Raw genomic sequence first — 16120 nt, 5'->3', positions numbered from 1 at the left:
TGATAAACTTAACGTAATGGTATATGTGGAGCTGGAGCTACTTCAGACCACACCGTTTTATCAGTTAAATTATCACATAGTTAATATGTGTGGCGTTGGTTCCACAGACAAATTATTGGCTCTACCAAATTTCTAGGAAATATTACTTTTAAATTTATTTATTTCTGCAACTTAGGATTACAAATGTAGTATTTACAAAATTCTGTAAAGCGACTGTAGCGCAATGACGAATACCTTTAATGTTTACAGCGACATCTATTGTAAGAATTTAAAACTATATACTGTATGAATTCAACGCCATCTGTAAAATCATTACAGAATCTCTTGTTACTCTAGTCTAGAGACTACTTGTAGAACACCATGCTGAATCATTTATTGCTATTGGTGCTATAAAAAGAAATACTAAAATTATAATAAAAAATATATATTAAGGTTATTTACAGGTTTTTGTACTTGCTTTTAAACTTAAAAAAAAATGTAAATTTAACATATTTAAATGTTATAAAAATTTATAATTTACGTTTAAATTTTTTTTGCATAAATCGACTTGATTCAAAAATGATTTAATCAGAAATAGCAATATTTTTCTTTTTTTAATAAAAAGTGTTGCCAAAGACTTCAATGTGTTTCCGCCCGGGATCGAACCGGGGACCTTGTGCGTGTGAAGCACACGTGATAACCGCTACACTACGGAAACTTACTTCTCTGTGTTGAAAATATCAACTATGTTTAACAGATCAACTCATATGTAACATTAAAATCAAAATATTATTTGTATGTGGATTGCTATATAATCTAACACAACCTGAAATGAATGTAGAGAACCCTTCTTAGCGCAATAATAAAATTAAGCAAGAACAAAAATATTTATCATAAAAGCGTGTTTTTTACTTTGTTTAAACTATATTAATTTTTCATTTTTTACTTCGATTTATTTAAAAAAAAAATGCCGAAAAAAAGGTTTTTTTCGCCCTGGGTTAGAACCCATGACCGATGAAGCGTGGGGTTGACGTCAGCGAAGACCCGCGCTTTAGCCCGCTCAGCTAACGAACACACTTCAAGTGGAGATATATACTAACTCTTAGTCTAAAGGAGAGTTACAAACAAACATACATACAGGTGAAGATAATAAAAATTAAATTGCTTTCTTTCAATGTAGTTGCTAATCTCTCTTAGCAGGAGACATTGAAACTGAGTCCTCTGTTACTCTAGAGTTTTAGAACTCCAAATTCCGATTCTATTCAGGGTTGGTTACTAGCGTCGCCACTAAGGCCTGACAGGTGCTTGCTAGGCCACAAATATTCTAATATTTGAAGGAAGTTGGGAAAAAATTATAAGTTTTTGTTATTAAGCTTCTTATATTTTTAAGTTTTATTAAGCTAATTTTTCTAGAAAAAAGGTCCAGGCGGTGCTAAATTCAAATCTTGCAAGGAGTGCTACCACTGACCACCTACTACTGAGCTCTCTGGTACTAGGGTACTGACCCTACGAGTCTGTTGTGAGCTTTACTATTAGTTAATTGTTATTTATTTCATAAACTAGACAATTATTATAAAAATAACTCTGACTGCTTAAAATATGTCACTCTCCCAATTTAAACGAATCTACCGACCTGTCATAAGTTAAAATCCGTCAAGCATATTAGAACTGCAGGGCGAAACAAACAATGAAACATTCATCACCATCATCAACCCATTATTGTCCCGCTGATGCCGTGCTGGGCACGGATCTCCTCTCAGTACCCTTACCAAGAGTTTTTAAGTTTTGACAAATTTGATTGATTTGGTATTTGTTTACGTATTTCCGGTAGGGGCACTGATTGGAAATTGTATGGGCAAATACGTAAACAAATACCAAAACAGTCATATTTGTCTAAACGCAAAAACTCCTGGTAAGGGTACAGAATGAGGAGAATTCCTGACACTTTCAACAAGGAATGATGAAACATTCATACACATTACTTACGCTGTTCTCTCATACCCTGACATTCTCGTACATCCATACAGCCTGAGCAGGCTGTAAGGAACTTCTGTCTAGAGACGGATTTGTTAATGTCTCTACCGATAATGTTATGAAATTCTAAGCCACAGAGAGCTTTGACCATGTCCCAAAAGGCGTAGCATTAAAGATTCCTAGATATAATTATTTAATTTGAAAATTTGCAAATTTTTACAAATTGTATGTTATCGTACTACTGTTTAATATTGCATGTACCTACTTCAGTTATTAGTTGAATAAAGAAATAAATATACTAGAAAAACGTAATTAATATTAATATAGATTAAACAAGTAGTAACATAACCGTTACATATGAGTAAGGTATATAATCAACAAACAGATTGAAGCCGCGACTTGAAACTGAAAGTGATGCCGCGATGCGACCGTGAGAATACCGTGACTCGTCGCCTTGTACCTGTACCTACCTACTATGTATGCGTATGTAAGTACAGTGCACCTCCGGTAATCCGACAAACATTATGCAGGGCAGTGTCGGACTATCGAATTTGTCGGATTATAGAGCACTGCCTAAGACCCCCTAAAGTCCAGAATGTTTTACAAAAAAGTACCTTGTAATCCGACAAATTACATATCCAATGATAAGATTCTATATGTTATATGTACATACTTTGAAGTACAAATCATAATTAATTTATGTATGTCGAATTTAGTAAATTAAATAACAATAGAGAGCTTACGTTTTATTATAAAATTAAGCATAAATGCACATACATATGTACCAAGATTGTCAAATACATATTTATAAAGTCAAAGTCATGTCGGATTACAGGGGGCGCCGGATTTGACAGGGGCCGGATTATCGGGGGTCCACTGTATAGTGTATAGTTCCGTAAATTAAAGAAAGGGATTGAATATGCCCCTATTTTTTTTATAATATAGGAGTAGCAGACGAGCATGCAGTCCACCTGATGGTAAGTGGCTACTGCCGCCCATGGACATCTGTAATCAACCCCAGATAGGATTACATATTCCTACCTGAGGTCGGCCACAGATGCGCCGCTACCCCTGATGACTAAGCTGGGACGCCTTGGATAAGTATGTCTCCCTTACCACACCCTTCAAATCTGAACTCAGCAGCGCTTAACACTACTGTTGATAGGCAGAAATAGATGTTTCGATGGTGCCGCCAGAGTCGAACCACAAAGGGTTCTACCACCTTCAAAACTTTAGTATAGTATAGTATAGTAGTAGTAGAGTGTAGTATAACAACTTTGTAAAGATTCAATTGGTTCAACCTTAACTGGAACTGAAGCGAGATTGAAAGTGGTGTCGTGAGAAGCGTGCCGCCATGACGAGCCTCGATAACATGACATTAAACTAAGATTTATGAACAAGAACGTTGAATTTAATTCAATACGTGATGACAAAAGCTTAAAATCAATTATACAAGAAATGTTCTCGTTAAGCACAATACAAAAATATATTATTAAACTATATTTATGAACAAAAACGTTGAATTTAATTCAAAATGTAATGACAAAAGCTTAAAATCATACATAATAATATTATTTACAAAAACGAAGAAAATAATGCAAATTCTAATTACACTAGGATTTATGAACAAAGAAGTTGAATTTAATTCAATTAATGACGACAATAGCTTAATATCAATCTTAATCATTTTCTTTAAAAAATAAAAAATAAATCTCATTAAAACTAATGTGTATATTTATCTATTAAATTAAGATTTATACTGATACTGAAGGTGGTAGAACCCTTAGTGGTTCGACTCCGGCGGCACCACGGCCACACCTATTTCTGCCTAATAACAGCAGTGTTAGGCGATGCTGTGTTCCGTTTTGAAGGGTGTGGTAAGGGAGATATACTTTTCCGATGAATTCCAGCTTAGTCCTCAGGGGTAGCGGCGCATCTGTGGTCGACCTCAGGTAGGGATATCTGTATCTGGGGTTGATTACAGATTTCCATGGGCGGCAGTAGCCACTTACCATCAGGTGGACTGCATGCTCGTCTGCTGCTCCTATATTATAAAAAAAAATATTATCAAACTAAAAAAAAATAAAAAGCTTCAAATTAATCATATTTTTCGTTAAAAAAAGTTCTCATTAAAACAAAAATGCGAAATTCCTCTAAAGTAATATAGATTTATGAACAAAAAAGTTGAAGTTAATTTAATATGTAAAAAAAAGAGCTTTAAAGCAAATACAACAATTTTATTTAAAAAAAGTTATATTTTGAAACAAAACACTCTAACACTAGAAGCAATTGTTTCCGCCCGGGATCGAACCGGGGACCTTGTGCGTGTGAAGCACACGTGATAACCGCTACACTACGGAAACTTGAAATACACGTCTGAAATTATGAACTACATTTTACTGATAAAGCTAATTAAAATTGAATTGGTTGTCATCTGAACTGACTAATATACGAGCGCAGAGTATATTGAACTGATATGCACGATGTTCCGAGTTCAATCCTCGGTCAAGCAGACATCTTAGTCGTTAGATTTTTTATTATTATCTAACTGCTTCAGAACTGAAATTGATGTATGATAAATATTATAATACCGTAGGTATATACGTGTATACGGCTATAATGGTGGGCAAATATTATTTAAATGAAACGTAACAAGATGAACTGTTTAGAAGGATTTCTATATGTTTATATGAAGATGTAGTGTTTGGTTTTGTCTTTGACTTTTAAAAATAATACATTGATGTTTTCTTGTTTTAAGAGTTCGAAATTAAATGGATTCAGCGACAGTTTGACATGTTTGTCTTCTTTAATATTTTTTTTAATTCCCCAACAGGAATAAAACAAAACAAAACAACTTAGTCCTCGGGAGTACTAACGCTTCTGTTGCCGACTTCAGGATTCTTTGAATATATTTTAGAAGAAGCAGAACATATAAAGGCTGAAGTGATGATGATGATGAGAAGAAGCAGACATTTACAAAGCTCAGATAGGATTAGACTCCTACTTGATGTCGGCCTCAAATCCATTGCCACTCCTCCATTGATTATCCGCGTGGCGGAGCGGTCACAATGCCGGTCTGACGCGCAGAGGGTCCCGGGTTCGATCCCCGGCCAGACAGATTTCTAAATGATGAATTTAGATTTCTGGGTCTGGGTGTTTTTGGATTTGTCTCTGTGTGTGTCCATAGCGCCTACGATACAGGGAATCCTAGTGTGGGGCTGTGAGTGTAGAAAGCGTTTTAGTTTTTTTTTTAGGACTAAGATTTTCGCCTCCTAACACTGTTGCTACATATATTATTACTAGCTGACCCGGCAAACGTTGTATTGCCATATAAATAAAAATGTTAAGGGTGAACAACCCTCATTACTTAGGGGTATGAAAAATAGATAGTAGCCGATTCTCAGACCTACTGAATATGCATATAAAATTTGGTGAAAATCGGTAAAGCCGTTTCGGAGGAGTACGGTAACAAACAATGTGGTACGAGAATTTTATATATAAGATTAGGCTTGATTATAGATGTATATAAGCGGTAGTAGCCATGTCACATCATGTGGACTGCATATTTGTTTGCTACTTCTAAAATAACATTTTATTATTAATCCAAAATGCTAAACCACACTTAGTTAGTCACGATACCGAAGAAGTTTATTTGTGGATTTATGCGTGGTAATGGATTCAACATTTAATCATATATAATGTCAGGGCTGAGACATTTCTCCAGCTCCGGATTAAGTATTATGCATCACACTGTGATTCTCATTTTAGGTTTAATACACTACAAATGTCCTTCTCCAAAGGTAACGAAGTAATAAAACAACAAGGCACTACTAAAACGATTATCGCAATTGGTCAATATACATCGCATTGTTTTTTTACCAGTTTTTTTGTAGGACCTAACAATAAAGCAGATGGAAATTATCACTGTCGCCTATGTACAGTCTCCATTTGCAAAACAACAGAGGAGCCGTCGGTGTATCGCCGATCTTTAAAGAAGAGATTTTGCACATCACTTGAAGAGTTACATGTCATACGGCTCCGGAAATGCCTAAAGACGAAATTAAATTATAAGTGTAAGAAACATTTCAGAATATAATTAAAACTCTTGTGTCCATAATTTATCACAAACGTAAATTAAAAAAAATACGTGCATTAACGTTCTCGGGAAGTAAAGGTCTCTTGGAGTCTATTCTATTACCTCGCATGTGTCCTACTGTAGCAACTAAAATTATATTTTGTAGTAATAATACCAGGATTCGGTACTATAATTTTCCTTTCAAACATACCGAAGGAAAAATAATATGTTTAAGACATTTCATATGTTGCAACACATACATACATGTATGTAAGTCCCAGTAGCTCCACTGTTTTATGGAAAACCAGTTAATGCAATACTTACAACAGTTTACCACAGTGATTAGCGAAAATACCGCGTATTAACGAGATGATAGAGCTCATAATTACAATAATTAGCCGTACGCGGCTAAGTTAGGAATTAACTAAGAAGGGGTACTGTTCCGCAGCGCCGGTCTAAGTTATATTTGGTACTGATTGCAAAAAAATCTGTGAGTCCAAAAATATAAAACTTTTCTATTCATCTGGACTATAATAATCAAATTTTCTTAATTTCACAGGCAAATATTGGTTAAGGTTGATTAGAGTGTTTGATACCTTATCAGAGCCCAGTTGAACCATCTGATAATTTGATAACTTCTGATAAACTTGTGGTCAAAAGTGAGACTTATCCCCCTGTGAGATGTTACACAAATTAATGTTCTTCATTTCTCCCAAGTGGATCGATCAAAAATATTAGAATTTTTTTAAATTTTTTCCCCCATGACATGCAAAATTACAAGTGAAATTTAATTGTGACCGTGCAGATTTTAGACCCTGTGTCTGTAAAACGGAAAAAGAAAAATGAAGCTAAGGAGAACCGGGCCACTGTTTAGAAGTAATATTGGTGAAAACCTCCCTTACATGCTGACCGTACCCACATGTCGTACTCTATATGACGCAAACACCGCCGCACCCTTATCATATCTAATGTTTCGTACCACCTACTAACTATCCCTTCGATACTTAATTATACTAGTTTAGTATGCCAAAAGATAATAAAAAAGTCTAATATGTACTTCCAAATATGTTACAAGAACGTATGTTCGAACCACTTCTGACGGTCTCCATGATTTTCGTGATATATAGGGGATCAAAGGGGGTCTGGGTTCAATCCTTGGTCAGACACTAAGTATCCTTCTGTGACTGGTATCTGTTTTCACAGCACCCATATTGTAGAAAATCCTATGGAACTATTAAGTAGAGAGGTACGATTACGGTAACTCTTCAATGTCTACACAGATATTCACAATATAATATTTTCAAAAGCGAGAAGGCGAACATTTTATTTCAAGTTATTTAAAATATAAATTATAATGTATTTGTAATAAACAGAAACGGCAGTATATTGTTATAGTATAATTTATTTTATGCGCCTACAATCTACTGCAATAGGATTATTACATTTGCACACGTGCGAAGTTTCCTTATCAGTAATGACTTTAGGGAAATTAGATTTAATTAATTATCGAACTGTCTATGAAATTGAATTAGGGTACATTCTCCACCATGCGGCTTGTATAGATTGTAATTACTCTGCAAAGTTAAGCAACATCGGGCGCGTTTAGGAATAAGATGGGTGACCACTAGTGAGCTTGATAACAGATACAGGTAGATATTTTGAGTGGCAGTAAACACTTCAATCAGGTAGAGGGCATGCAAGTATACATGTAAACTTCGTCGGCGACTTCTCACAACTCGTCAACAGATAGCGCCACTACTTTCTAAACTTATGACAACTTCCAAGAGATGGCGATACAGTTCTATTTTATAAAACAGTGATTTCAGATATTCTCTCCTAAGTGTGCAGGTCCAATAGAAATAGTAACGAGTTGCTCCAGCCCTTACTTTTAACCCGCGAGCACAGCAATACCTACATAACATCAACTGTACCACGGTACAAATATTCCTTATACTGTGACTGTACCAAATTCCTACTTGCTACCTCTATTAAATACATTTGTATAAAAACAAATATTTAGACTACGTTTAAAATTTTGCCCCAACACTGTCATATGGAAAGCTAGGGCATTTAGCAGGATGTGGTTTTCCTGGTGTCGAAATAACACATTAGGTTCCATGTAGGCCGTCAACTGGCTTGATTAATCTAAGACTGAATGTCAACTAATAATTATGACAGCGTTTACGCAAAAACAGTATTGCAATGGTAATGTTTGTAATTATTCATAATCATCAATCCATTACTAGACCCCTGCTGGGCTCGAGTTTCCGTTTAGAATGAGAAGGTTGGCATTTCACACACTTTTTTGAAAACGATGAGAATTTTTCAGATCACAAATCAGACAGCCCTCGGGATCCTGCAATGCAAAGGTTTCATTCGGGGTCTGGCAGAACCTTAATTAATTTAGATATTCTTCAAACACTACATATTTGTGTTCATGACACTGGAAAACCTGTATGTAGAACACTGCATTTTTTCAAAACTGAACATAGACCACATTACAGATCATGTAAGTATAATTAGTTGTACTTGATGAAGGTGGTAGAACCCTCTGTGGCTTGTCTCCGGCGGCACCATCGCCACGCGCTTTTTCTACTTAATAACACAGCCGTGTTCCGATTTGAAAAGTGTGGTGAAGGAGGCATACTTATCCGAGGCATTACAACTTAATCCTCAGGGGTTGTTTCAGTCGAATTCAGATACCAGGATTCTTATTTTATGTGGGATTGTTAAGACACATGTCCATAGGCCACAAAACCCGTATACAATCAGGCGGACTGCATTCTTTTTTTCTAAATATATATTGTAAGAAACTGTTGGTCATAATAAATAACTTGTCTTGGAAAAGTTGCTGCCTCCTGAAGCTCATACCTAAGTTATCTCCTACAATCCACGGGAAGAGAAAGTGGTGCTATTTGAGACCACGACAGCATACAGGTACTATATCGTACTATTATTCAAAATCCTTACAATTTAGTGAAATGGCATTGTACCTGTAATTTAACCCGAAGGCTTTGTTTCTTAACTCTTCAACAATAAAGCATTTGTCTACTATTGTTCGTATTATAAACAAACTTGATTTCAATATAAACCTGCATTTCCAGGCCAAATCTTACAAAGTATTACAAAGACATCAGACATGAACCAGTTATTAGGTCTTAGTTATCAGGCCTTATTGTTATAAGGCAGAAGATTGATAATAAATAATAATAATAATTTCTTTATTTCAGACCCTTTTTTTTTACAGTCCATAGATTTGGTTAGTACATATTTTCTTAAAACTATGTTAGTGTACAGCAAACAAAACAAGGGGGTTAGTGTTAATAACGTCGTTATGAAAATAACTATCCAACTGCTGGGCACTGGTCTGCTCTTAGAATTAAAAGGTCTTTTGAGATCTCTCATGTATGCAGTCTTTCTTACGACTTTTTTCTCTTCACCATTAAAGCCAGCATGTAACTTTGAAATATTCAGAGGTCTTTCTTGTGATTCAAACCTCGGACTCGTCGATTGAGAGGTCGAATTTTAACTACTACACTATCACTGCATCTGATAACATTAATGGCTACTACACGTTGTGTTATAATATTGATATAAGGGAACAATGAGACACTCCATCTTACGCGCGTTAGTAATATTCAATCTATCCATTTTTTGCCTGCAGAAAATCGTATAGTAGAGAGAAATCATCAGGGATAGCAATGAATTTGGGGTGGACTCGAGGTAGATCTTCGATCACAACACCAGCTATGATAGAATCTTCTATCATAACTGGTAACCTTAGCTACTAACCGTCAGATGGACTGTATGCTCATTTGCTTCTCCTATATTACAAAAAATAAAAGCAATGACAAAGGAGAACGAACTCAGACCTCTATTAGTCATAGTAGTAATTAAATGGTAAATAATGCATTTATACCATTCCGTTATGTAACGCTGCGGTGCGAAGTGCGGCTTCAAGGCGAAGGCTTGGTTAATGTCAAACACCTTCTATTTGGGTTTGGTTCCGTATTTAATTATAGTATATTGTTAGTAAATAAATATGTTTTTGACGAAATGTTAATGTTCATTTATAGTAGTAGTTTGCTTAGTAATTTTCTTCAAAATGATGCTATTTAAACAGTTTAGATTTTTAATATGTATCAACATAGTACGGCATATGCGTTACAAAATATTTAAGAGTACTTTTAAAGAAAGAAAGAAAAATCTTTTATTCTGCAGAATTGCAACGTACAGTTAAATTGCCAAGTTTATTTAACTAAAAACAAACTGCATTTAAAAGTTTTTTTTTTTTTTTTGATAAATGGTGTGCCAATAGCGTAAAATCAAACGCCGCTATTTTCATCTACTTTTAACATAAAATATTCTTTTACAGAATATTACAACTTTTTACAGATTAATAAAATTATATAAAATTACAAGTACCTTTTATTTCACATAAAAAGCTACAATATCTGTTCAATCCTCGTCAGCTTTAGGTGGGTAGATGTAAATATTCCACCAGAGTTGTCTTGTCAATGTCGCTTCGTGCGACCAGTCGTCATCTTGCGCTCGGCGAGAACATACAGATGTTCTGTACGTGCCCTCTCGCTTCTGTTCTCCACGTGGACTAGCCGTGCCCACGTGTGCATTATGAAGTGCAAAGACTACTCCTCAGGAAGATCAGGCCATGCTTACTTCCCTGAACCCGTGTGACAACGTGCGCATCACCCCCGACACGATTCGGGCCCGCAGATCGACTTGGAAGGCAAGGTTAGTGGTTTATCTACTCATCTGCTGGGACGAGGATTGGGTCATATCTCTTACAATCATACACCATACACCATATCTCGTTAGGAACGCGTGGCTATGCCCTCAAACCTACAATTTTTGCCTGGCTTTCTAGTCAGACCGTACAAGATCAATAAACTAATACAAAATAAGATATTATACTTACATCTTACATATAATATTTACATCTATATTAAATACTCATTTACTAAATTACCAACCCTACATACAAAAAGTTACATACAAAAGATATAATTACGATAAATATAAAAACATTATTTTTAACAAAAGACCCCTAAACTATATTTAAAAATATGTTATTACAACCTCACAACAAATTAAAGTTCCGCCACGAAAATTAATTATCTGTATTACTCATAGTTTTGTACGCGAAATTGAATAGTAATGCGTAAATAGTACCGGGCGTAGTATGACGACAAAATTGATCTAATACCCACGCGGCGCTGGTTTCTAATGTAAAGGGTTCAGGGTTCAATCCCTGGCTACAAAATAACTATTTTTTTTTTTATAATATAGGAGTAGCAGACGTGCATCAGTCCACCTGATAATAAGTGGCTACTGCCGCCCATGGACATCTATAATCAACCCCAGATAGGATTACATATTCCTACCTGAGGTCGGCCACAGATGCGCCGCTACCCCTGAGGATTAAGCTGGGACGCCTCGGAAAAGTATGTCTCCCTTACCACACCCTTCAAACCGGAACACAGCATCGCCTAACACTACTGTTTTTTGGCGGAAATAGGTGTGGCGGTGGTGCCGCCGGAGTCGAACCACAAAGGGTTCTACCACCTTAAAATTGTTTCTTCTGGGTTTAAAAATTATATTCGGCTTTTTCTAGATAACACCCATAGCTAAGCTTAAATAATCTATTGATTATTATTAGTATCCAATTCCTATTTTGAGGAACTTTTATTAAAAAAACTTACTTGTAACAAAAAAGATGCAAGACAACCAAAAAAAGAACAGCCTAGGCAAGCATTACCGCCCTAGTCGTTACCTGATAACTAATATAAATAAATATTATATTGAATGGAAGATAAATATGAGAGCACTATCACTGTGACCTGCGCGCGCGCAGCGGTAGACAGTCGCAAGGCAGACCGCGGGACACGCACACGCGCGCCATCTACCCACGGAATTCATTAATATTTTAAATTATTAATTAAAAAATAATTTAATTTCATTTATAAAATAGTCGTTTAAAATTGTATTTTTGTGATTGTGTTGTGAGCGCTGTAAGGGTAAGTTTTTTTTATAAATAAAAAAAATCGTTAAAAAATTTAAGATAGATGAATTCTTAAATATGTATATATGTATTCTATGTATTCAATAGAATACACCGAATTTTTATATACAAAGTTTTGTTTCATCACGGCCTGTTACTGTCCCACTGTTGGGCAAATCCAGGTCTCATCTTACAATAAGAAGAGCTAAAGATTACCATAGTAGCACGTATTTATTAATACATTTTAACCATTGGGGATCCTTTTAACAATATATGGGGAATTCTCAAGCATTTAAATTACCACACCATACTATCTTTCAGATACTGCAAGTGATAAATCATTTCTCAAGTACATGACTTCTTAGATACAAACCCGGACCTCCGGAATAGTTAGCTAATATTAATATCACTTCCCCTATAACCACTACTTTACCTTTGGGTAATTCCAACTAACAATCGAGTAAAATCCGTTTACATAATAATAACAAATAGTATATTTTCTTATAATATATCGTTATTTATAATACACACACACAATAGTTATAAGCCCCCAAAAGGGCGCATTTTTCTTATTTTTATTTAAGTTGAAAAGAAGCACGTAGTCCATCTGTATACATATAACCTATGCAGTTATATCTTATATATAAAATTCTCATGTCACAAAGTTAGTTACCGTACTCCTCCGAAACGACTTTACCGATTTTCACCAAATTTTATATGCATATTCAGTAGGTCTGAGAATAGGCTATTGTCTATTTTTCATACCCCTAAGTAATAAGATAGATAAATAGATAGATTATTTATTTTAGGAACTTAAGCAACAACAACAAATTATAACACATAATAACAATGAAATCCAAAAATACACATATGGAAACACAAACTTAATTATGAACTTATTGACTAAATTTTCTTAAGAAATAAAATTATACAAAATATAAAAAAAACTAAACATAATAAAATAAAATAAAAAATTAAAGCAAACAAAATACATAATCGAGTGTTGCAGCTAAAGTCTATGAAAAGGGTACCGGAGCTCAGAAAAAAACCAAATTGGATCTCGGCAACTGATTTTCAGCCCGGACCGTATGCGAACGTTGCTCGGAAGGCTGTACAGTATATGTACATCGTGCCATGAGTTCTAAACGGGAGAAAAAAATCTTCTACCCTTTTTTCTTTTAATTTTATATTAACCTACTATAAACATTGTGCTGCTCAATAAGTGTCGTTTTGTGTTACAAAAGTGAACGCATATTAAAAAAAAATACAATTACGTGTAACTACGAGTATTTTAAACGAAACGTTAGTATATCTGTTATCTATGTTCTTATTAGACTAATACTAATTAATTTAACCTTGTATTATATGTAGTTTTAATTTTCAAGGTGTCAAAGGTTTGTTCACCCTTAACATTTTTTTATTTAAATGGCAACACAACGTCTGCCGGGTCAGCTAGTTACCTCTATAAGTGGTCCCAAATATTATTTGAAGTTGAACAAAAATTCATTATTACCCACGACTAAGGTGCAAATCTCGTGTACGTAACGTATATACGTTAAAGGGATCTCCCTTACCACACCCTTCAAAACAGAACGCAGCAGTACTTAGTTAACACTGATATTAAAAGGTAGAGTAAGGTTGCCATGTTCCCTTATGTTGCAATAACATGCAAAAATAATTAGGTTTTAATTAATATTCCGTCATATAATAGAAAGTCATCACACGTATTTACGATACGAATATTAATTTTATTGTGTAAATACTAAAACTAATTTGAAGATTATTACAGCATAGTCATTATACTGTAAATGTGTAGAAATAATTTTATATTCAGTGAACATCCATCAATTGGGTGTCAGAGTATGTTACAATAGTTTTAATATTAAATCCAATCTTATATGAGTATATAAAATTCTCGTGTCACAATGTTAGTTACCGTAATCCTCCGAAACGGCTTTACCGATTTTCACCAAATTTTATATGCATATATAGTAGGTCTGAGAATCGGCTACTATCTATTTTTCATACCCCTAAGTGATAAGAGTTGTTCACCCTTAATTTATTTATATGGCAACACAACGTTTGCCGGGTCAGCTATTAATACATAAATAAACCTAATACTACAAGCGTACAATCAAAATTTATAGAAGATATTATAATAATTTCGTAGAGAAAAATAATGTGCTTGTGCTCATTGTGATTTTGTGTATCCTATGTACACACACTAAAAAGTCTACAAAATACTTGTCAAGATCTGCTCTAGATCTAAATTTAAATATCTTTTACATTTACAACAATACCCCATTCGAGTCATCGTCGGCTTTTTTATTTAACCCTGGATTTCAGAATGTTTTTTAAATTCCACTTAACCATCTTATTTTTAAACGACAATGACATTTAAATAATCAGATCAAATGTTGTTTACCTCTGCTCCAATAAAAACAAACAACAACTTCGAATAAATTGCAAGAATATATCTTTAGTGTAAATTTGCGCAAATACTTTATTTTAGTACATAAACAACAATTTAAGCTGTCTTGATATGAAAAACATTGTGATGTTTTTGTGATATGTCATGATATTCAACATCATAAGACGGTTTTGTAGCGAAATTAAGGCCATTCCACACATCAACTGCAATGACCATAGTCATGGATTCCTAAGCTAAATCACAAATGTCACAGTGCAATATAGCGCAGTCGTCGAGATAATCAAGTGGAACACAAAATATTTTATCATCTAAATTAAATTTTGTATCATCATGGATCATATAACTCTTGTGATCTTATTTAGTCGGTGTGGTAACAGCTACGTACACGAGGCATCCCAGCTTAGTCAACGTAGGACATCTCGGATCCACATAAGGTAGAACTCTATTTGATAACTATTCGACTTAGCTAATGTTTCTACACATAGACGCTGTCGTCAATACATTACTAGCCACTACCGGGCACGTGTCTCCTCCCAAAGAGGAGTTTAGACCATAGTCCTCCGCACTGGCCAACTCGTAGACTTCATTCACCTTTATGAACTCTTATGATATGAATTTATATTAGGAGTTTCACGATGTTTTCCTTCGCCATTTAACGAAGTGATAAGTAAAAAAAATCAGTGATAGCCACTAGGCTATATTTAGGCTAGGATTTTTTACGTATTAAAATCAAGAAACTCGGCCTCTCGATCGAGGGGTCCGAGGTTCAAATCCCTGGCACGCAACTCTGATTTTTCCAAAATTATATGCGTATTAGAAATATATAGAAATGATCACTTGCTAAACGGTGAAGGAAAGGATCGTGAGGAAACCTGCATACCTGAGAGATTTAAAAAAATCTTAAAGGTATGTGAAGTCTACCAATACGCACTTGGCCAGCGCGGTGGACTATGGCCTAATCCTTCTCATTATGAGAGGAGACCCGTGCCCAGCAGTGGGACAGTAATGGATTATTGGTTGGTAATACGTAATAAATCAAAGCCTAGCAATCGAACCTCTTACTCTCGATTGAGAGATTGAGTTTCAAGAACTAAGATCACTGCTATCGGCACTACAAGTAATGTATAGACTCTACATATCTTTAGATAGAAAGACAGACACAGATGCATATATATAATCTACAGCGGACAATAACATCAGATGATCTGCATACAAAATTTTACACTTAAAAATATAACAATAGATACACAAAAGTTCTCAAAAATTACTTTTATCTTACAAATCGAAATATTCCTTATACATATATCTTAGAGATTCAAACTTGAATGAGTGGTGTGTGAACTTACACGGCCGTGCAGAATAGATGGAAATGAAAGGTGTCCGAGGCCAGCGACTGGTCATCTTTGACCATAAGTGTGGAGTAATGAACTTAATTGGTCACGCCTTATCTGTGCCTGAACTTGTGAATTTAATTGCATTTTTAAGCAAATGTATATAAACAAAAGGTACTGGCACCTTATATTTGTAATTTACTAGGCCCTTATTAATAGTGTTAGTAAAATGCAAGTAAAAATGTTAGTACGAAACAAAGATATTCAACTATGTACAAGCAACAGACAGACAGACAAACATCAATGGAATG

General features: G+C 34.9%; 1 protein-coding gene and 2 non-coding genes across 3 annotated transcripts in view; 1 reads left to right on the top strand and 2 right to left on the bottom strand.

The window, feature by feature from the left end:
- Nucleotides 1-624: 624 nt before the first annotated feature.
- On the bottom strand, nucleotides 625-697 carry TRNAV-CAC (transfer RNA valine (anticodon CAC)). Its single transcript has one exon. It is a non-coding gene; the product is annotated as a tRNA-Val (tRNA).
- Nucleotides 698-4243: 3546 nt separating this feature from the next.
- Nucleotides 4244-4316, bottom strand: TRNAV-CAC (transfer RNA valine (anticodon CAC)). Its single transcript has one exon. It is a non-coding gene; the product is annotated as a tRNA-Val (tRNA).
- A 7578-nt stretch (nucleotides 4317-11894) lies between these two features.
- Gld (Glucose dehydrogenase) overlaps nucleotides 11895-16120 on the top strand; it is a 45846-nt gene continuing 41620 nt past the window's right edge. The window contains exon 1 of the mRNA XM_073078595.1: nucleotides 11895-12063. The gene's annotated coding sequence lies outside the window, so the exon portion shown is untranslated. The remainder of the gene's footprint in view (nucleotides 12064-16120) is intronic.

The sequence above is a fragment of the Epargyreus clarus genome, unplaced genomic scaffold (assembly GCF_041222505.1).
Source record: "Epargyreus clarus isolate Ecla_fem2 unplaced genomic scaffold, WU_Ecla_fem_2.2 ptg000012l, whole genome shotgun sequence".
Lineage (NCBI taxonomy): Eukaryota > Metazoa > Arthropoda > Insecta > Lepidoptera > Hesperiidae > Epargyreus > Epargyreus clarus.
This window is presented reverse-complemented; position numbering and strand designations above follow the sequence as displayed.